The sequence below is a fragment of the Rhineura floridana genome, chromosome 4, assembly GCF_030035675.1.
Source record: "Rhineura floridana isolate rRhiFlo1 chromosome 4, rRhiFlo1.hap2, whole genome shotgun sequence".
NCBI lineage: Eukaryota > Metazoa > Chordata > Lepidosauria > Squamata > Rhineuridae > Rhineura > Rhineura floridana.
The window spans coordinates 181,517,166-181,540,080 of record NC_084483.1 but is presented as its reverse complement, the minus strand read 5'-3'; the positions used below and the strand labels follow the sequence as shown (position 1 = coordinate 181,540,080).

At 43.2% G+C, this 22,915-nt stretch overlaps 1 protein-coding gene across 5 annotated transcripts in view; it reads right to left on the bottom strand.

The window, feature by feature from the left end:
• The window catches only part of PPM1B (protein phosphatase, Mg2+/Mn2+ dependent 1B), a 49,331-nt gene extending 33,047 nt beyond the window's left edge, over nt 1-16,284 (bottom strand). The window contains exon 1 of one of the 5 annotated variants that reach the window (XM_061625410.1): nt 16,263-16,284. The gene's annotated coding sequence lies outside the window, so the exon portion shown is untranslated. Of the gene's footprint in view, nt 1-15,662; nt 16,008-16,262 lie in introns of those variants that run through there. The other 4 variants (XM_061625408.1, XM_061625409.1, XM_061625413.1 and 1 more) reach the window with 4 other exon arrangements.
• Between the last annotated feature and the right edge of the window lie 6,631 nt (nt 16,285-22,915).

Here is a 22,915-nt window from a genome sequence, read left to right as displayed (position 1 = left end):
CTTATAGGCCCCTTCCAACTCTACTATTCTATGATTCTAACTGGAGTTTCCAAGCCAACTTCAAATACAGCTCCATCTGGAATGCATTGCAGCAATCTAATCTTGAAGTCACTAGTGCATAAATAATGGTGGCAAGGTCCAAACTCTCCAGATACGGTCATAGCTGGTGTATCAATCAATAACTGGTAAAATTTGGATTCCGCAGCCACCATAAAGTCCAAGACCATGCCTGAGCTGAGAACCTGATTGTTCAGGTAAGAGTAACCAAACAAATATCAATGAAAATACACTATCCAAGATTGTTGGTTTCCCCATCCACTGTACTTCCATCTGATCTTGTTTCAGCTTGTTTGCCCTCATCCAATCAGACATCAACCTCCCTAGGTCTGCAAGATGAAAAAGTGAGGTACAGCAGAGTGTCATTCACAAAGTAGTAACATTTTAGCTTGGACCTCAGGATTTTCCCCAATACTTTTATACAGACATTGAACATGGGGAGTAAGATGGAACCTTGAGGCTCTGACACCATACTTTCAAGTCCTAACCCAGACAGCCAGTTCAGAAGGATTCCATGGTGAATAGTATTGAAACCAAGCAGAGAGGTCCAGAAGAACCTAATAGGGTCACACTCCCCCCTAAATCCATTCCTTGGTGACCAAGGTGGTCTGTGTCCCAAGACTAGAAGCCTGACAGCAAAGGATCTGAATAATCAGTATTGTACAAGCACTGCTTTGAGGTGTCCAACCACCATGTGTTCTATCACTTTGGCCAAGAGTTTAACTCTCCTAGGCCAGGGAAACCAAAGAGGCTCACCACTGCCTCCTTTAGAGCAGTCGTTAATAATTCCATCACTCACGGAGGAATTAATAATCTCCAAGGTCCACATGCCTTGCCCCATTCTGGCAGATTTAATTAGCCAGGATGGGAAGGATCCAGAACAGAGGTTGTAGGCCTTAATCCTCCAAACAGGTTGTCCACATCCTGAGGTTGTAAGCTGAAATGTATGCATAACAAAATCCAATTGTGCACAAGTCTCAAACACCTCTGGTTCTGTCCCAACTATGGCATTAGTGCAATCTTATCTAGCCCCTCACCTTCAGGAGCGTTCACAATGTACAGAATTATCTCTGCCTCTCCATTTAGGTAATATTTGCTGATCCAGAGATGCTAAATGTTTTTTTAAAAAATTTCACCACCACCCAACCCACATGCCTCTCAAAATACCACCAGTATCTTCCACGTCTTCCTCCTATAACTTCCTTCTCTTACTCCTTCCTCTTTCCCATTTATTATTACTTGTAAATTACAAATTTATTCTCTTTTTAACTTCCTTCAGTGACCCCACAGACCCTTTCCCCTCAGAGAAAGGAGAAGAGGCTGTTTGATTTGGCATGGGAAGACAGAAGGATTGGGGGCAGGGATGACGCATAAGAGCCAGAAAGCTCAGCAGCAGCTCAGGATCTTTTTCCTCAACCCATTTGTCCCTTTTGCCTCTCTCCTTTTCTGTTCTCTCTCACTTCACCAGCCACATTATCCATTTCCTCCTCCATTTTCTTTCTTCTCTTCTCCTCCAACTTAGCATGCTCCAGCTTCACTCTTGCTTACCAACTCCCATGCATGCCTAAGCACTGCACATGTGGGAAGCTGCTACTCCTAGCATCCATCCAACCAAAAGGCTACTACACAACTGGGGGCAGTCTATCATGCCGAGCACCCCCCCCTGAAGTGGGCTAAAGGCCACTAGTGATCCCCAACCCAGTTTGAGAAAACAGCTACCTGGGGCCTGCCTGCCTTTTGTCCCTTTACTGGGGAAGGCGCATGTTTGTGGGGGAAGTTGAAGTCATTTTTAGTGCCCAGCATAACTAAGATAAACCAGTGTGCATTACAGTGTAGAACAGTGGTTCCCAACCTTTATGAGCACGGGACCCCCTTTATAAGCTGAAAAAAATTGTGACCCCCTCCCCCCAGGGAGGCAGGCTGGCTGCCAGGAAGGAAGGGGAAAAGCAGCCTTTATTTGCAGGCTTGCTTATTTTTGCTTCACAAGAAGCCCTCTCCTCTCATTCTAAGTAAGGGTGTTGCCAGCAGCGGCAGTGCAAGGAGACGGGAATCAGTGATAGTAATCCCCTCTTCTTCCTGGTAGCTCCACCCTCAGCCTCCTTTGGCATCTGCCATGTATTTTATAGGCAGATGCCTGCCCTTAGTGCGCCTGAAAGATGCTCTGGAGCTTCAGAAAAGCCCCCCCCTCTTGTTTGGAGCAACGGGGAGGTGTCATCTGCAGCAGCAGTGGAAAGCAGACAGTGTAGAAGGAGTGAAGAGTTTTTTTTAAAAAAAATTAATAAATAATTCATTTCTTTACTGTTCACGGCCCCCTCTGGTTTACTTCGCGGCCTCCTGGGGGTCCCGGCCCCCAGGTTGGGAACCACTGGTGTAGAACATACAGGGCCTTCCCTTGATTCATAGCAATGAAAAATACATGCACTGTTGCAGCAATAAAGGCTTTTTTGATATTGCAAGGGTGAGGAAGGATGGTGATGTCCACTGGGCAGCTAGCCTTTACTGTCCACAGCTGCCAATACCACAATCTTCTTCAGATTCCAAATGTGCTTTCCTCAAAACTGGATGCCTGCCTAAATGGAGAAGGAATTAAGCACAGTAGCAGAGCCCATCAATTGGCATACTGCAACATGTGGGTCTCAAGACAGGAATTAAGTCAGGTGTGAAAGACCTTTGACCCCCACTTGTTGTTGCTGAACTACAACTCCCATCAGCCCCAGCAAGCATAGCCAATGGTCAGGGATGATGAAAGTTGTAGTTCAGCAACATTTGGAGGGCCAAAGATTTCCCACACCTGACTTAAAGTATGAGTGAGTGCAAGTGTTCCCTTCCTCCCCAGGGTACTCCCCTATTCTATGAACTCCAGCCTCCCTACCCCCATTCTTTGTGCATCCTCACCAAACCCATTTCCTGAAGTTTAAGGGTTTACTTACAGAGAAAAATATCGGGATACAACAATATTTCAAGATTGGAAGTTGGAATCTAGCTCCAGCCATTGCGTGATCTGCCACTTGTTCTCTGGTTATATTCCAACACACTGAATAAAATGGAGACTACCATTTAACCAGCAGTACAAATAGGGACAGGAGCTGATGCACTCCCAATTCATTTCCCAAATGTATTTAGGGCTCACAGGTCATACAGGTCCTCTAAATTTATTTACTGCGAGTCATTTTTAGGGAAACCACTGCCAGTAACTTATTAAAGACAGAACAATTCTCATCCACCTCCCACCAATCTCTACACCTCTGTTCTGTTCATCTCCTGCTTCAGCTAGAGTGCAGCTCCTGGTACACGCACCCAGATTTCGAAGGAAACATTTGTGGAGAGCGTGAGAACAGAAGCATAATACCAGCTGCACTCTTCTTCTTGGAACCACTGTCCTTGACTTTTTGTTGTTTGATCAAGTGATGTCCTTTATTATTAGCATCCCTTTCCCATAGGTCCCCATTCTCCACTTTCCATTTTTCCCTCTTGTGCCTTGCATAACTACAGCCTTAGGTCTGCAGAGTAATTTAGCCCTATGTCACAACATCCTAAATGACAGCTTTTTCAATGAAATGCTTTGGACAAACTGAAGAACAGCAGCACTGTCAAGGCATGGCATTAAAAACTTTTACTTCAAAAATTTGGTTTGTCTTAATGAATCAAGTTACCTCTTTAGGAATTGTGAATACAGGTGTAATCACACCCAAAGTCAGGTGTTGCTGAAATGCTTTATCTCCTCTTACAGTAAAACATGTGTAGTACAACTTCAATTTATTCATGACTCAGAATATGCTTTTTTCACTGAAATCTTTTTGCATACCTGCATAGCACCCTCTCTTTAGGATTTTCTCGAACATTCGGCTAAACAGTAACTGGACAAAGGTCAATTAGAAAGCTTTCACGACCATGACAAGAGGAGGGGGGGCTTGAACCCATCCCGCAGGTCAAAATGACACCATTCATTACTATGCTTCTATTATATTGCGATTAAAAATTCATTATTAGGGCATATTTAGTGCTAAACCTCATCTTGCCTTTGAAAGATGTGTTGTTAATCCCGGCCACCCTAAAAGAGGTGGTGATCCGACTGCTCCTGCAAAAGCCCATCCTGGCCCACTCGTCTGTGACAGCTACCACCTGGTCGCAAATACTCGCTTTTCAGGGAAGGTGACCAAGAGTGTTGTGGCGTAGCAATTGCAAGTACTCTTGGATGATACAGATTATCTTGACCCATTCCAATCTGAGTTCAGGCCTGGTTATGGGACTGAATTGGCCTTGGTTGCCCTGATGGATGACCTTTAACAGGAGAAGGACAGAGAGAGTGCGACCCTGTTATTCTTACTTTATCTCTCAGCAGCTTTTGATACCATTGACGGTAGTATCCTTCTGAGCCAAGTTGATGAGATGGGTATTGGCTGCGCTGTTTTACAGTGGTTCTGATCCTATCTCCAGGGTCATTCTCAGAAAATAGCATTGGGCAATTTTGGCCCCCTGACAGTGGCCCCCAATGCTGTTTAACATCTAAATGAAGCCTTTGGGAATGGTCATCAAGAGATTTGGGGTGAGGTGTGAGCAGCACACTGATGATACCCAGCTCTATTTCTTTGTAACATTTGAATCGGGAGAGGCCGTGCAAGTCCTGGACCACTCCCTGGACTTTATGGTGGGCTGCATGAGGGCCAGTAAACTGAGTCTGAATCCTATGAAGATGGAGGTGCTGTATTTTGGTGGTACCTAAGTTTGAATAATTGGTCAGTTGCCTGCTTTGGATGGGGTCGTACTACCTCTGAAAGAGCAAGTCCGTAGTCTGGAGGTGCTCCTAGATCCATCTTTGTTGCTAGAGGCCCAGGTGACCTCAGTGGCCAGGAGTGCCTTTTACCAGCCTTAGCTGGTAATACAGCTGCAGCCATTTCTGGACCAGGATAGCCTGACCACTGTTGTCCATGCACTGGTAATCTCCAGGCTGGATTACTGTAATATGTTCTATGTGGGGCAGCCCTTAAGGTTGGTCCACAAGCTGGTAAAAAATACAGCAGCACAAGTGATCACGAGGGCAGGGTATCACCAACATGTCACCCGCTGCTGAAAGAATTGCACTGGCTGTTTATTAATTGCCACACCAAGTTCAAATTTCTGGGGTACAAAGCCCTATACAGCTTGGGACCAGGATACTTGAAAGATCGTCTTATCCCTTATATACCAAGTCGATCACTGTGCTCTGCAGGTGAGGGCCTCTTGCAGATACCATCTTATCAGTTCCACACAACATAGGAAGCGGGCATTTAGTGTAGTGGCACCTACCCTACTGAAGACCTTTTAAGTAGAGACCTTATCCCAGTCTGCGTCTGAGCTGGAATTGCTTTTTAAGATGTTTTTAAAATTATTTTTAAAGATATCCTGTTGTAATATGTTTTAAAGTCTGTTGTTTTTAATATGTTTTCAAGTGCTTTTAGTGTGTTTGTTTTCCGCCCTAGGCTCCTTTTGGGAGGAAGGGCAGGATATAAATATTATTATTATTAGAAACTGCCGTTTCAGTTATGAATTAAAATGTGGAGGCATACTTTTGCCAGGAATTAGGCTAGAAGAACAGCCAACTTCTGTATTCATGAGTGAGACACTAACATTAGCACAACAGAGCAGTAAAGTAGTTCACAGTAACAGAGCACATAATTGGTTTTCTACAGGATTTCTACACAATGACATGAAATGAGTATCTTTGGGAATTGTGTATGATGACAATACCAAGGGTAGGGTCTTATTGTATGGTAGAATCCCACAAGCTTTCACCTGTGGCAATGGGGGACTCACTTTCAGGCCTCAAAACCAATTCAGAGTAAAGGCAATGCTTCATGACCACCCTTTGCCATTGATATATCACATTTATGACACGATCCCAACTGACTGGAATCACATTAGCAGGCAGCTGAAATAAAGCACCCTTTTATCTCCCCTTACGAATAGATCAGGGATATAAGCAGCAGTGAAAGGGATAAAAGTAAGAAAATGCAGTAATGAAACTACCCCCTTTGATGCAGCACATCTGTATCAAAAATGATCTGAAGAATGTTCAGTACAGCCCTACAATTAATTTTTAATATACCCCAGCAATTTTTCCCCATTCCAATTTAATTTTGGTAGGACTGTTGGGAGCCAAGTAAAATCACTCTGTAGGTTAAATTCCCTCCCCTAGGATGCACACTTTAACGTGGTGTGGGGGTTTGAGAGTGTCAAAGAATCTGAGAGCAACTCCGTCAGGAGTCAAGACCAAGAGACTAAACTCGTAGCAGGGTTACCCACAGTGGAAAGGTCAAAGCCGGGACACCAGACTAACAGGCATTCAAACTCAGAGGAAGGCAATGGAAAACCACCTCTGAATACCTCTTACAATAACAACCCTATGAACAAAATATCCAAAATGCACCACAAGATAGTGCTGGAAGATGAGACCCCCAGGTCAGATGGCACTCAGTGAGCTACTGGGGAAGAACAAAGGACAAGTATGAGTAGCGCTGTGACTAATGATGCAGCTGGGTCAAAGGCAAATGGAAGCCTGATGAGGCTAATGCGCACAGATGCAAAAGGAGAGTCCGGAGTTGTACAACGTACACAATAGGAACATGGAATATGAGAAACATAAACCAGGGCAAGCCAGAAATTGTCAAGCAAGAAATGGAACGCATCAACATTACAATACGTGACATGAGTGAATTAAAATGGACAGGAATGGGACATTTTCAATCACGCAACTACAAAATATTTTGTAGAGGAAATGAGACATTAAAAAGAAATGGGGTTCCTTTAATAGTGAGAAGTGATGTAGCAAAAGCAATTAGGAACTATATCACAAGGTCTGAGCAAATGATATCCATGAGATTAAACGGGAAACCAATTAACATAACCATCATCCAAGTCTATGCTCCAATGGCAAACACAGAAGAGGAGGATTTGGGGAGATTTTATGCAGAAGTACAGGAAGAAATTGATCACACACCAAAACAAGATGTGCTGATATTTATGGGGGGCTGGAATGCAAAAATAGGGAACAGAGAAGAACTAGAAATTGTGGGGAAATGGAGCTTAGGAGACAGAAATTAAGCACGAGAAAGACTTGTTGAATTCTGTGGAGCCAATAATTTGTTTCTTGCAAATACATTTTTTGAACAACCAAAAAGACAACTGTACATGTGGACATCATCAAATGATCAATATAGGAATGAAATTGATTATATAATTGGTAGCAGAAGATTGAGAAGTCCCATACTTTCTGTGAAAACATGACCAGGAGCAGACTGGTACAGATCATGAACTGGTCATATAGAAAATCACAGTAAAGCTAACAACAAAGTAATCATAATGCCAAAATACAATTTACATAACATCACAGAAGAATATAAAGATCAAATAAGGAACAGATTTGAAGCTTTAAACTTAGTTGACAGAGAACCAGAAGAACAATCGATTGAAGCCAGAGACATTATCAGGGAAGAATGCAAAAAGACAATACATCTAGTTAAAAAGAGAAAGACCTCAACGATTGCCTGACAAAACTCTTCATCAAAGCAAAAAGAGAGAGAAACACGGTCAGAACCCTAAATTCACTAATACAACAACTAGTATGTAGGGACAAAGAGAACCATTACAATAGGTATTGTATAGAAATAGAAGAGAGTAATAAAAAAGGTACAAGAGCCCTATTCCAAAAGATTAGAGAAATTAAAGGGAAATTTAAACCAAGAATAGGAAGGTTGAATAATCAACACTGACTGACCGAGATGAAATAAAAGGAAGATGGAAGCAATACACTGAAGAATGATATAAAAGAGATGCAAGGATGACAGATTCATTCACAGAAGAACCATATGATGAAGAACCAGAAATTTTACAATGTGAGGTGAAAGCTGTTCTTAACATACTTGGACGAAACAAATCACCAGGAACAGGTGGCATACCAGTACAGTTGCTACAAGTTACTGAGACTGAATCTGTCCACATTTTGACAAAAATTTGTCAAGAAATATGGAAAATTAAACATGGCCCTCAGACTGGAAGCGTTCAACATAAATCCCAATTCCAAAAAAAGGGGATCCCAGGGAATGCTGTAATTATCAAACTACTGCCTTAATATCCCATGCAAGTAAATGCTCAAGATTCTACAACAAAGGCTCTTACCATATATGGAGCAAGAAATGCCAGAGGTCCAAGCTGGATTTTGAAAAGGAAGATGTACCAGAGATCATATTGCAAACATACATTGGCTAATGGAACAGACCAAGGAATTTCAGAAGGAAATCACCCTGTGCTTTATAGATTATGGCAAAGCCTTTGATTGTATTGTTGTTGTTATGTGCCTTCAAGTTGATTACGATTTATGGCAACCCTATGAATCAGTGACCTCCAAGAGCATCTGCCGTGAATCGCCCTGTTCAGATCTTGTAAATTCAGGTCTGTGGCTTCCTTTATGGAATCAATCCATCTCTTGTTTGGCCTTCCTCTTTTTCTACTCCCTTCTGTTTTTCCCAGCATTATTGTCTTTTCTAATGAATCATGTCTTCTTATGATGTGTCCAAAGTAATATCCCATGCAAGTAAAGTAATGCTCAAGATTCTACAACAAAGGCTCTTACCGTATATGGAGCGAGAAATGCCCCATGTCCAAGCTGGATTTAGGAAATGAAGAGGTACCAGAGATCATATTGCAAATTACATTGAATAATGGTATGGAGCAAGGAATTTCAGAAGAAAATCACCCTGTGCTTTACAGATTACAGCAAAGCTTTTGATTGTGTAGATCATGAAAATCTGTGGAATGTTTTAAAAGAAACAGGGGTGCCACAACATCTGATTATCCTAATGCGCAATGTATACACTGGGCAAGAGGCTACTGTAAGGGCAGAATATGGAGAAACCATGTGGTTCCCAATCAGAAAAGGTGTGAGAAGGGTGTATTTCATCATCCTATTTGTTTAATCTATATGCAGAAAATCATACTGAAACTGGGTCTGGACCAAGATGAAGGAGGTGTGAAAATTGGAGAGAGAAACATCAGTAATTTAAGACATGCAGACGTTACCATACTGTTAGCAGAAACCAGTAAAGATTTGAAATGAATGCTGATGAAAGTTAAAGAGGAAACCACAAAAGCAGGACTACAGCTGACCGTCAAGAAGACTAAAGTAATGACAACAGAAGATTTATGTAACTTTAAAGTTGACAATGAGGACATTGAACTTGTCAAGGACTATAAATACCTTGGCCCAGTCATTAACCAAAATGGAGACAATAGCCAAGAAATAAGAAGAAGGCTACGACTGGGGAGGGCAGCTATGAGAAAACTAGAAAAGGTCCTCAAATGCAAAGATGTATCACTGAACACTAAAACAAGGATCGTTCAGACCATGGTATTCCCGATCTCTATATATGGATGTGAATAAAAAGGATAAGAGAAAAATCAACTCCTTTGAAATGTGGTGTTGGAGGAGAGCTTTGCACATACCATGGACTGCAAAAAAACCCCACAAATAATTGGGTGTTACAACAGATGAAAGCAGAGCTATCACTAGAGGCTAAAATGATGAAACTGAGGTTATCATACTTTGGACACATCATGAGATGACACGACTCACTAGAAAAGACAATAATGCTGGGAAAATCAGAAGGAAGTAGAAAAAGAGGAAGGCCAAACAAGATATGGATTGATTCCATAAAGGAAGCCACAGACCTGAACTTACAAGATCTGAACAGGGTGGTTCATGGCAGATGCTCTTGGAGGTCACTGATTTATAGGGTCGCCATAAGTTGTAGTCGACTGGGAGGCACATAACACAACATCATGCATTCTTAGGATCATGGCCTTGTTCTCCATGGTTTCAATAGCAGAAAAAGTATAAATAATTGGAAACTTTATTCTGTGCCAGCCTTATTAAAAGTTCTTACTGAGCATTCCTGACTTTATAATAGACTTCAATTTTAAATTTCTTAATTAAAAATCAGCCATGCATTTTTTAAATTTTTATACTGAAGACGTTGAAGGGCAGTGTTAGGTGCAAGGTCAGTAGTAGGGTTATAGGTACTTTGTGAACATGGTTGATTTTTAATTTCAACAAATTATGAGACTACTGACAGAAAAAGGTCCAACAGGGGTCTGGATTTTTTTCTCTTGTTTTACAGTTTGAACTCTTGATTCTCTGAGTGTTTTGTGTATCGCCATGAAAACTTAAGAGGGTTGTTAAGTAAGCGTTTCTGACCTCCAAGAGCATCTGCTATAAACCACCCTGTTCAGGACTATAAGTTTTGTAAGGTTTTGTTTTGAAGTAAGCTTATGGGAAGCAGCATAATGGTATGGGGGTATTTTCAATTTAACATTATGGAATGTGAAAAATCCACGCTGGCTATAGTATACAGCCACTCTTGTGGTTGTATAAAGACGATTGCTTGAACATGAAAGTAATTGTGTTACCATGAAAAAGTTAAAGGAAAGTCAACTGAAATCACCAAAAGGCCAGTCTGTTATATTTCTAGCCTATTTTATATACTGTATATAAACTACCCAAGCCCACAAAACAAATGTATTTACTAGTCCACTAAGGATTTCAACTGGGACATTTATCATATGTCATGACACACAGTCATTAAGCAAGTCCCTTCACCTTGAGATTTACCAAAGCCTGAACCTCTTTCTGAATCATTTCAAGGTATTTCTATCATTGATAAACCGTACATTGCACTGTACAGAGTAATGTAAGCAAGACACAGGTCTCCATACCAAGGTGCCTGCAACCTCAGTTTCAACAGTTAAAAAAAAAAAGACAATAAGCAAAGACTAGACATCAGAATATGATGAGATTAAAGTAAACAATGGGCCATCTATTTCCACTAGCTTCAATGGCTAAACTTAATCAGCACTGAATTAGAACCCACCTGCAGCCTGTAGACTCTGGGAAATTTCCAGTACTTTTAAAAGATACAGATAAAGCATAAAATGTATTAAACAGATAACTAAAAATAGCTTCACCCTTAACACCAGCCACTAAATAAAGAGGGCTTGGGGATGTTGGAAGGAGAGAGAATGCAAACCAGGTCCAGAGCTGGCAATGGAAGAGTGTTAGGAAAAACTCTAGTGTGTCGGGAAGAACTAAGCTTCTCAGCCATTTCAATTTTCTCTCTGCTTAAAGATACATAAATGTTAAAATGGTCAAGATACTATTTAGGCTTTGGCAGAACTCCCGAGCAATTAACTTCCATAGTTGGAGAACAGCCACTGAAAAAAAACCTTCCTCTTGTATGCATGCATCCATCCATATCCTATACACACAAATACACACAGATTTATCAAGATGTTTAAGTACCTCTAGTGCAGGAGAAGGGAACCTTTGACCCTCCACATGTTGTTGGACTACAACTCCCATCAGCCTTGACTACTGGCCATGCTCATTGAGGTTGATGGGAGATGCAGTTTGGGAACATCGGAAGGGCCAAAGATTCACCACCCCCTGCTCTAGTGTAAGGCCTAAGCCATTCTGGATTTCCTAGGTAAGAACCAGCACCTTGACTCATCAATTGTAAGAAGCCAATGCTGCTCTGGCACAGCCTCTGGGCATTTAAAGGCTTTGCTCTCCACTTTACACATCCAAAGTTTAATTTTGTTTATAAATTGTAGCAATCCTGCAGTAATGTTACTCAACGTGAAAGACTAATAACTGGTGACACTTAACCAACCTAGTAGTGTCTCGCTGCATATACCCAATCCCAAGCAGAAACCCGATAAAAAATCCCCAGCCCAGCTACCTTTTGTTTATCTCTGACCGGGAGGCACCTAATCTGTACCTCTCAGCTCTGTATTTATTTTCTCCCAGTAAGTTGCTTTCATGATACTGATCTCCCCTTTTCTAGGTACCCAAATCTCATTGAAAGCTCTCATATGGGCATCTTTTTTTACTGGACAAACTGGAACCTTGGGAAAAAGAGATGTGTTAATGAGCTAGCTCTATTACCACAACAGTCTGCACAAGTGACCACCACTTACAGCAGTATGACTACCTGCAAGGTATTCTCAGAAGTCATAAAGCAGGCTTCTCCAGTCTGATGTCCTCCAGCCATTTTGGACTACAACTCTCATTCTCCCTGACCATTGCTAGTTTGGACAGATGGAAGTTGTAGTCCAACAATATTTGGAGTGCTTCAAGTTTGGGAAGACTGAAATACAGGCCAGAAACGTATGGAAACATATACCAATCCACCCGATAAAAAAAACTAGGATAATACATGCCTAAACATACCTGCTTTTTGGGGGCATAGCAATTGTCCCCAGGCTAGTGGACAAGCATTGACACTTTCTTCTCCTTTCCACAGCTGAACTCTCTCCCCCTCCCCACTGGAAAAAGCAATGCAGGTTAGCTTGGCTCAGTTTCCCAACTTTTTAAAGATGAAGAGGTACATAGATACTCCAAACTAAAAAAGAACAATGCTACCATGAATGTGTAACATTGCCTAACCTCTCTCTTTAAGACTTGAAATTGAGGGAAGTAGTGACAGGCAACTGAGGGAGGGGAATACACAGCAGGCAGCAAGAGGATTAGGCAGGCTTGGTAAATAACTTGGCTAAGCCTATTACCCTTACCCACTTTCAGCTGAAGGTGAATATTGTAGTAGCAGCAAATACCCCAGCAGTGTTAACATTCAATGGCCTGCTTCCTGCAGCCTATGACCACAAAGACAAATTACACAGAAGGCAGCCACATCTTCTACGAAGTTGGAAGTGTTGGCTCATGATTGTGTATTTAAAATCCTATGAGGTAGGTGAAGAACAGCAATTTGCTTAAAGCCACTAGAGATGAGCAGTGATTTGAGCCTGGTTTTCCATGCTGAAGCCAACACTCTTAATCAGCACCTTCATGACAAAAGTTCTGAAAACACTAAAACCAGGGTGCTTTACTATATTCAAAACTAGTATTCACCTCTATAGCAATATATACAACCTTTCCCAAATATTTTTGTTTCATAGAAAACAGAGTTTATTGTCTTTCGATAAGCATATTTCTATATAAACATGTAACAGCTAACACATCTTTTGCATACTACTATCTGATAAAAGTAAGGGCAGTCTTGTAAAACTTGGCTATCAGCTGTATCAAGCAACAATTGCTTCCAGGCAACCAGGCACATCCTCTGCTGTTATGCTGAGCTCTATGCACAGTCTCCATAGCATGCACCAACTGAACACAGAGCTCAATGTGGCAAAGTGGACCATACATATACTCCTGAGGGAGAATATGTCTGGTCAGCTGTGGTGAGTTACATAGTCTCTTGCAAATGTACAGAACAGCTGATACAAGATCCTTGTCCTAGCCCTTAAGGAGCCAGTTGAGTAGGAAATCAGCAACTAGAGACTACTAGGTTCAGTAGTACAAAAGGGTCCCTAAGTTTTCTGCCCAGAGAGAAAACCAGTATGTAGAGCAAGTTGTCAATGTCTTAATGAGATGTGACAACCATTGTGGGGAGGGGAGAGGAAGCTGGCCTTCTACTTCACTCAAAGTAGGCCTCCAGTAAAGAGCAGGTGAGTTTGACAACTGTGCATGCACCCATGGTCTGTATAAATGTCATAGTACTGCTTTTGTGGCTCTGTCCCTAGTCCCTACACCACTAGAGATACTCTCGGTTGTCTAAGTGCTTGCTACTTGTCAAAAGAAATTGAAGCTCAACCTATAAGGATGCTCCATCCTCGTTTATTATGATTTTATATGTGAGAAAGCACCCAAAACAACTCTACAGAAAGAGTATAAAAGGTCCATATTGTGGAGAGGCAGGGGCCGCCACCACCCCGCGCAATTTGTTTTAACAACCACATGCATTCAATTCAGCCTTCCTGTGACAGATATCCATCTATTATTTTATTTGTTTCTTACCTGCCACCCCCAATACCCCAGGTTATATTCAGACCAAGTCCTTTGGACAGGATCCCATTACTTTGCTGTTATCCAGCACTAGGCCTAAATTCACAAAGTATAAGAAGGAAGTCTGCAACAAAACTATGTTTGGGACTCACTGGTTTGTTCTAGTGCGAGCTTTCATTAGACACTTCAAGAGGGTTCCATATACCAAATGAATCTCTTTCTACACAGCATGCAAATGCAGATTCACATATATTCCTGACCCAATGTTTTAGCATTCACACATAAGCTAACATAGACTTACAACACTTTATACTTCTACCCTCTGTTAAAAACATAGGCGTGCAAGCACAATGAACATTTCTTGGCCCCCAAAAGCCCACAGACTCAAAGTGACTCTTCTTTTACACTAATCTTGTGGATTGGGACTATATCACAATCTAAGCAATTATCCCATCTGAGCAAAGTTTACATCCGACTCCCCAGCTTTCCACCCACCACACTAGCTTTTCAACCCTGACCCACATCCACGATCTTGCCTTTCATTTGACCCATCTTCAAATGAGAAAACAGAGTATGATGTAAGCCCACAGAGCACTTTCCTTTTACCATATTTACATTGTTTTCACTTTTAATGACACACTTAGCTATTATTAATACAAAAATAGTGGAACACTAAACCAGATAGGAAATTTCATAAGCCAGAATTTGAACCCCAGACAACCGCCTACAGGTACAGGATGTCCCCACCGGTACTTTCAATTGCTACACCCGACATCGTCAGCATCAAAACTATAATCAACGTATTTCAGCGCTAGACCAAAGCGTCAGGTCCTTTCCGCAAAAATATCAGCGTCTACATTGTTAGTAGGCACAGTAGACGAAAAACTGCCCACTTCAGCTAATCTTAATTGTCTGCATAGACTCCAAAGATTTCAGGCATTCGGACATGGAAGCAAACAACGCAAGCAGCATTTTGCCAGCTAAAGAGGAAAGACAATTTAAAAATCCTCGGACAATAAAGTAGCTTTGGATCGTGGCCGAGAACCAAATAACGGGGCCTTAATATACAGTGATGGGGGGAGGGGGGAGAAGAGATCCCCGTCCATTCAGGCTTCTCTCCTCCCCCTAACTAACCCAGACAATGGCCAGATGATCATCCGCTTGCCTGCCCGCCCCCCAATTCCCCAATTCCCCAATCAACCTCCCAACCTCTCCTCTACCAAGCTCAGGTCTCTCTCCTGTTTTTCAACAGCCCACTCTGCACCCAGTCACAAACTGAACCTCTCACACCGAGGCCTGAAAAAGTGCAGCTCCTCCCTCCACTCCCATTCAGCACGATCAGCCGTGAGACACTACTACAGGAGCCCGAGCCGGCCCACCCGCCCCGTTTCCATCCCGCCACCCCGACCAACGACCGCCAGGTCTCCTCCTCCTCCTTCCCCCTTTCCCCCACCCCCGTCTTACAGCGCAGGCACAAATTCAGCCATTCCTCCTCCTCGCCCCTCCCGCTCCGAACTACGCAGCACGCATAAGCCCCCCGCAGATGCCGCCCGTTACGCCAGCGCAGGCCTAACCCGAAACTAAGGCCCAAGCTGAGGCCTAAGCCCAGGCCGTCGTCTTCCCGCCTCCCCTCGACCCGCGCTTGAGGCCTGTTGCCTGACGAGGCCCAGTCCTCACAGCCGACATCTTTCCCTCCCATTTTCCCTCAGACGGAACCGGCCTGGACCTCTACCTGGCGCCACAGACTCCTCGCTCGACCAGAAGCCCCCGTACCCACGCGCGCAGGCAGGCCTCCGTCTCCCCCAACTAAGGCGCCGGGTCGGGGTTAGGTTAAGGCTCGAGTCGTCGTCGCCTCCGCCTCTCTCCTCCTCGTCACGCAGCAGCCTCTCCCTTGACCGTCCTCTGCTCTCGCAGTCCGAGCGCAGCCAGCAGCACGGACATGTTGGGAGCCCCCGTCCCAGCGGCCGCTAATGGGCCGTCCCTCCCCGCCGCGCAACGTCAGAATGCACCGGACGGGAGGACGACGAGAAGGAGAGCGCCCCCTCCCTACAAGTGCCTCAGAGAGGATTCTGTCCTGCCGGCACCAAAAAAGGCCCTCTGCTATTGGTCGCCGAGGCTGTCATTCAAAGCTCAGCCCACTGCTTGCATTCCTATTGGATCCTTTGTATGTCAGGTTCTCGCTTCTTAATGTCAATTGGCTCGCTTACTTGCCACTTACTCGCTAGCTTATTTCCCCAAATGCCCGTTTAGCTGGGTGCACACCTCTATCTTAGATTCGCAGTTATTGGCTGCTGCTGTTGTCAATCAAGTCTACTCAGCTCTCGGTACTCACCTATGCGCAATCTTTTTTTAAAAGCACAGTCTATGCAGTATGGAATTTCATTGGCCAGTGTCCGTGCCAATTAACTTCTTCCTCCCCTCTCTGCTGTTTTCTCTTACCAAACACTGACTTCCTCCTATTCCCCCCTTCCATTGGTATCTTCTTACCATTGGCTGTGAAAGTTGCCTATCTTAGGTAGCTTCCGTGTCTTTCATAATAGCTTCTCAAATAGCCAATGACGCAGGCGTGAATCCTGTCTGTCGATTGGGGGAGGCGGGAAAAATGGGAACGAAGGCGATGTATGAAAAGCAACTGATCAGATAGCTCTCCCCACTCCACTCCTCCAGGCCGCAAAAGACTCTGTTCGCTGTGATTGGTTGAGTGCTGGAACGGCCTTCTCTCAAGTACTTACCAAGAACGCGAAGGACGAGGAAAAGAGAGAAATGCCCGTATGTTGTGTCGTATTACATCATCGCTAACCAATAGAAAGCATAGAAGGCCTTTAGGCAAAATAATGTGCTGAGGCCGGCGGAGGCATTTACTCAGGTGACAGCATGCAATGGGTTCCCAGCGAAGAGAAGAAGCCGATCTAGGCTGCAATCCAGTGCACGCTTACCTGGGAGTAAGTCCCATAGACCCCAATGGAGTTTACTTCTGAGTAGACATGTATTGGATTGCAGCCTTAGTCTGTTACTGTAAACTCACATCAGAGTGTTGTGGCTCTTTAAAGCCTGGGAGAATCAAAGCATCATCTCCTCTGTGCCTTACTCAACCCATTGAGGATTAAGCGGATTTGCTCCCTAGGAAGTGACCCTAGGATTGCAGCCTTATTGCTTATTTCGTGTGTCCTGAGAAGGAAGGCCCAGTATATGCAAGGAGACTTACACTTTAGGAAGTGATAGGTCTGTTGCAGCTTTATAGTGCAAGATATGTACATTTCTACTCAGAATGCACTTATTCCCTAGGAAGAGCACACAGATTGCAGCCTTCTTGGGGCATATTGTGGAGTGCCTTTTATCAGCTTTGTCTTGTTTGTCAGCTATGGTTGTTCTGGACATGGATAGCCTGACCTCTGTAGTCAATGTGTTGGTACATTCGAGGCTGGATTACTGCAATGCGCTTTATGTGGGGCTGTCCTTGGCCCTGGTTCGGAAACTACAACTGATGCAAAATGCGGCGGCCAGAATGCTAACAGGAGCACATGGTTGGCAACATGTGACACCACTTTTAAAACATCTGCACTGGCTGCCCATCTGTTACCAAGCCAGGATCAAAGTCCTTGTATTAATTTACAAAGACGAACAACTTAGATCCAGGGTCTCTTAGGGACTGCCTGAACCCTTATATCCCACTGAGATAATCTGCAGGGGTGGCTCTGGTCATCCCCGAGTTGGTGAGACTCATTTAACATCAACACGAAATCAAGCCTTCAGTGTCATCAGCCCAGTTCTCTGGAATGCTCTGCCAACAGAGTTTCAGCAGTCGCCTTCTGTTTTAACTTTTAAGCGCCTGCTGAAAACATTTATGTTCCACAAGTCTTATGCAGGCAGTTAAGAACCAGAATGATCAAGGGGATGGAGCGACTCCCTTACGAGGAAAGGTTGCAGCATTTGGGGCTTTTTAGTTTAGAGAAAAGGCGGGTCAGAGGAGACATGATAGAAGTGTATAAAATTATGCATGGCATTGAGAAAGTGGATAGAGAAAAGGTCTTCTCCCTCTCTCGTAATACTAGAACTCGTGGACATTCAAAGAAGCTGAATGTTGGAAGATTCAGGACAGACAAAAGGAAGTACTTCTTTACTCAGCGCATAGTTAAACTATGGAATTTGCTCCCACAAGATGCAGTAATGGCCACCAGCTTGGATGGCTTTAAAAGAAGATTAGACAAATTCATGGAGGACAGGGCTATCAATGGCTACTAGCCGTGATGGCTGTGCTCTGCCACCCTAGTCAGAGGCAGCATGCTTCTGAAAACCAGTTGCCGGAAGCCTCAGGAGGGGAGAGTGTTCTTGCACTCGGGTCCTGCTTGTGGGCTTCCCCCAGGCACCTGGTTGGCCACTGTGAGAACAGGATGCTGGACTAGATGGGCCATTGGCCTGATCCAGCAGGCTCTTCTTATGTTCTTATGTTCTTAAGAACGTGCTTTTTTCACAAAATTGACCATTATTTTTTATAGTATTTTTAATGTTTTTATTCTATGGTTGTTTTAAACATGTTGTAAACTGCATTGATATTTTTAATGAAATAGTGGTATACAAATATTTTTATAAATAAATAAATAAACAAACATAGTGGACTGGAGCCCACTTTCCCAGATGCGAGGAATGTTGACAGATACTCATGTGGTATGAAGGAAGAGGATTCAGGGAGAAATACCGAGAGGTCTACAGTACATGATGTATCATCTGTGATAATATTAGGCAAAGCTCAAAGCCCTACACATATTTATTTTTTCATATGTGAATCCCACCAAGTTCAAAAGATCCTAATCAAAGTAAGTATGCAGAGCAAGCCTGGCATCACCACACAGCATCTTCAGGCTAAAGGTTCACTGCTGATGCCTATTTTTAAATTGTTTTAATATTATCATTTTATTAATATAACATTAAATATTCTGCACTCTACTGTGTTGACAGGCAGCAGGTATGAGGGAGCTGCTTGTTTAATTTCCCACATTACCTCAGAGCAAGGAAACGTATGGACTACACAACTTCCTTCATTCCTGACCCTTTGACCATGCTGACTGGGGCTGATGGGAATTCAACAACATCTTAACTGGAAGAGTTATTCTGCCCACCAACACTAGATACCATTACCAGGAACACACCTCCCCCTCCCCCCCCATGTCACTTTGGAAAGTGCCTCCTCAAACCTGGAGCCAACCCTGGTCTCCAGCTTTGCCTTTCCTGCACTCCCAGTACCTCTCCAGGACCAAAGAATGAGGGAAAAAATGGTTCCATGGCATGCTCTGATGATACAGACACCTGCTGAAACTAGGCAGGTTTGAGTCTGATCAGCACTTGAACAGGAGACACCTGGAAATCCAGTGCACATAGCCTTGATTCATAATGGAAGGCTAGATATAGATATGCCAAATAAATTTTAAAAATGTTAAAAATTATACAGCCTTGACTTTGATGTTGGGCACTAGTGTTTTTCAAAAATGTGGTAATGTTAAAGTTTTTGGCACTTCTAAATAAATTGGTTTCCACATGGTGAATAGTAAACTATAAAAATACTGAAGCCACTCATTTTTCTATCAGAGAACCAAAAAACCCTGTATGAATATAGTCTTTCAATGGGCAAAAAACAAGGGGGGAAATTCCAGCCGATAACATGGAGCTGTAAAACGACTGCATTTACTGTTCCTATTAGTGAAGCAAGCATGAGATCCATTTGGCACATATGCAAGATAGACACATGTGCATCAACTGAACATGTCCAGAGCTCAAACCCAAAGGTAAAAGGTGAGATTATAATGTGAAAGTGTTGTCAGCTCCAGTATCTTTCTGCAGTTACTGATGTTATTTTGTCAAGATGTATTTCACAGATCATTGACTTGAGCATAAAACAGACGTAATCCATGAAGAGATCCATCAACTGCTATCACTGCCAAGACAAATGTTCTCACTGTAGCAAAAGAACAATAACAAAATAAAAGGAATAGGAACTTTTAAAAGGCTAGTTAGAAAATATCAAACAGATGTTTGTAAGCAAAATCATTGACTATATATATATATTACTGAAATTCAAATATATGATGCATGCATTGGATTCCCTGAGATGTGTAGAATTTTTTTAAGGTGTCCTGAGTACATTACGTGATTAGAATTTTGAGTTCATTATATGTCTGAGTTACATATGCGTGCATCTCATTTGACACACAAACACACACAAATTCTCATAATCCAAATTTCAGAAAATCATCTTTCTGAGTAAAGACAGAACAGCCTTATTTCCAGACTTTTCTCTTTATTCACTATCCAGACTTCAATAGATACCATCCATTGTCAATAAGACTGTGTTAATTAGCCACATGAAGTTATTTATACATGTATGCTTGGACCATCAGTGCATATGGTGCCTTTCAGAGTCAAAAAGGCAATGTACGTATGTGGTGGAAGGGAGGTGGGGTTAGAACTAGGCTGCAATCCTAGCTGTGTCTACTCAAAAGTAAGTCCCCTGAATTCAATAGACTTACTCCCTGTTAAGTGGGGTTAACAGTGCATCCTGCATCTATGATTATTTCAATGCTTGTCATTTTTAATCTTTTCCATATTTTATATGGTAATATTTTTACTGTAAGTAACCTCAAGATTTTTACTATAAGAGGGATCTAACAAATGAAATTAATTAACTAATAATATATAATGTAAATCTTAAGCTCCTTCAAAACACCTAAGATAGACATCCGGGAAACACAAGGAGGAAACAAGAACATGAAAGGATGAATGTGGATGAATTGTTCTTAAAACTGAGTAACAGTTTAGAATGAGGATTAACGATACAACACAGAAAACATGGGCTTTGAGGAAGAACTTGAAGGAAGAGATGGAGATGGCACCATGTATATGTTCAGGAAGGGAATTCCACCCACAGGGATCGCACGCAGGAAGACAGAATGCGCAGAGCCATTTAAGGGAGCAGAAGACCTTTGGTCTGCTGAGAGTGGAGCTGGAAGAGTGGAGAAACAATGTTGTTGTTTTTAAAAGTGTGGCATCTTTAGTTTAGCTACCCTGATCAGCACAGACTCTGTGCATATAAATTGGTAGAAGTGTACTCTGATGTGTGTGTGTTTATTGCACCTGATGACCTTGTCCCCAGTCAGATGCACTGATTGTAACTTCTCTACAGAGGCCTATGTGGTTACATCCCAAAGCCCGGAAGTTCTGAATATGCAGTCTCTACCGTGCAAGAACGGAGGGTACAGATCACACATCTAGAGTCTATGCACATAGGGCACTGTGGAGAAATTATCCATATACAGGGATGCACAAATCTCCAATTGCAAGTTTCACTCCGTTTCTCATTTTTACAGCCCACATCAGTTTCCACATCAGTTTGTGATACAATTCTTTTTAAAGGCCTCATAAAAATTCATCAGAACTTCATTGCCAATTTCTCCTAATAAACATATTTTGTATGCAATTTTGCCAAATATGCATTCTTGCACGTTATTTTCAGTAATACATGCATTTTTATGCATATTTTACCCTACTACAGTGATTCCAACCTGGGGGCCATGACCCCAGGGGCCCCCAAAGTAATCCAGGGGGGGCGTGAATAATAATTTTTTTTTTAAGTCTTCACTCCCTGGACTCTGTCTGCTTACCACTGCAGCTGCAGATGACACCTCCCCCTTGCTCCAAATGAGAGGGAAGGAATTTACTGAAGCGACAGAGCATCTTTCAGGCATGCCGAGGATAGGTGTCTGCCTATAAAACACGTGGCAGATGCCGAAGGAGGCTGAGGGTGGAGCTATCAAGAAGAAGAGGGGATTACTATAGCTGACTCCCATGTCCTCGCACTGCTGCTGCTGCTGCTGCTGCTGCTGATACCCTTGTTCAGAAGGACAGGAGAGGGATTTTTGTGAAGGAAAAAGAAGCAAGGCTGCAAGGAAAGGCTGCTTACCCCCTTCCTGCAAGCCAGCCTGCCTGCCTTTCTTGTCTCCTGCTTCACTGCCACCTCCTTTAAAAAATTATTCTTATTTGCGAGGCTGCCCAGATCCCGCCTTCAGCCCAGACGGAGCCAAGGAGCAGTGAGGAAGCTCAGGACTAAGTGTGTGTGCAGCATCCCCCCATTTCTTCCACCTACACTCTGCCCTCCCAGTCCCTCTCTCCAAGATGAGCAGTTGAGCACTTCCCCCTCCCATGTGCCCAAATGCATGCAGGCCTGCAGATGCTTGCAGGAGGGGCAGGTGTGTTTGGGTGTGTGCTTGCACTGACCTTGTTCTGCTCCACTCTCATTCCCCAAGTGCACGCTGTCCAAGTCATCAGTTCTGATGATCATCCCAAGGCCTAAAAGCACTAACCCCCTTTTATCCACCCTGTTGTCTTCAGTGCACAATCTAGCATCCCCATCACCACCACATTGCTGTTTCTTGATTACTATTTTTAAAACAAAAAAAGCTCAGCAGGATGGCTGAGGCTGGGTCTTGACACTGCAGCAGAAATTTATTTATTTATTTATGATTGCAGAGATACATCAGGCTGAGAGACTGTGTCTGGTCCAAGGTCACCCAATGGGCTTCATGGGTGGGTGGGGATTTGAACCTGGATCTTAGTCCAACACTGTAACCCACTGGTGTTGGGAGACAGAACTGTACATCTTCACACCTCGGTGCCATCTTGATTGATAGCAACCCTGCATGAACTGCAAAAAAACAGCAGAGAGAAAGGTAGGGGATGGCGGGTAGCTTGGAAGCTCCTCCTGTCCTGCAATCTGTGGCTGCTGCCATGGATCGTGGATAGCTCCAGGGGCCCTCGGGCCAGTGCCCCACCTGGCCGCCCTTTAGAACCAGCCCTGACTGAACATAAGAACAAAATCACAGTAGAAAACATAAAGACTAAAGACTAAAAACATAAAGACTAAAGAAGGAGGCTCAGCAAATGTAGGATGACTCAGGAAAAGGCAAGATTGAAAATAAAAAGTGCTAGAAAGTCATA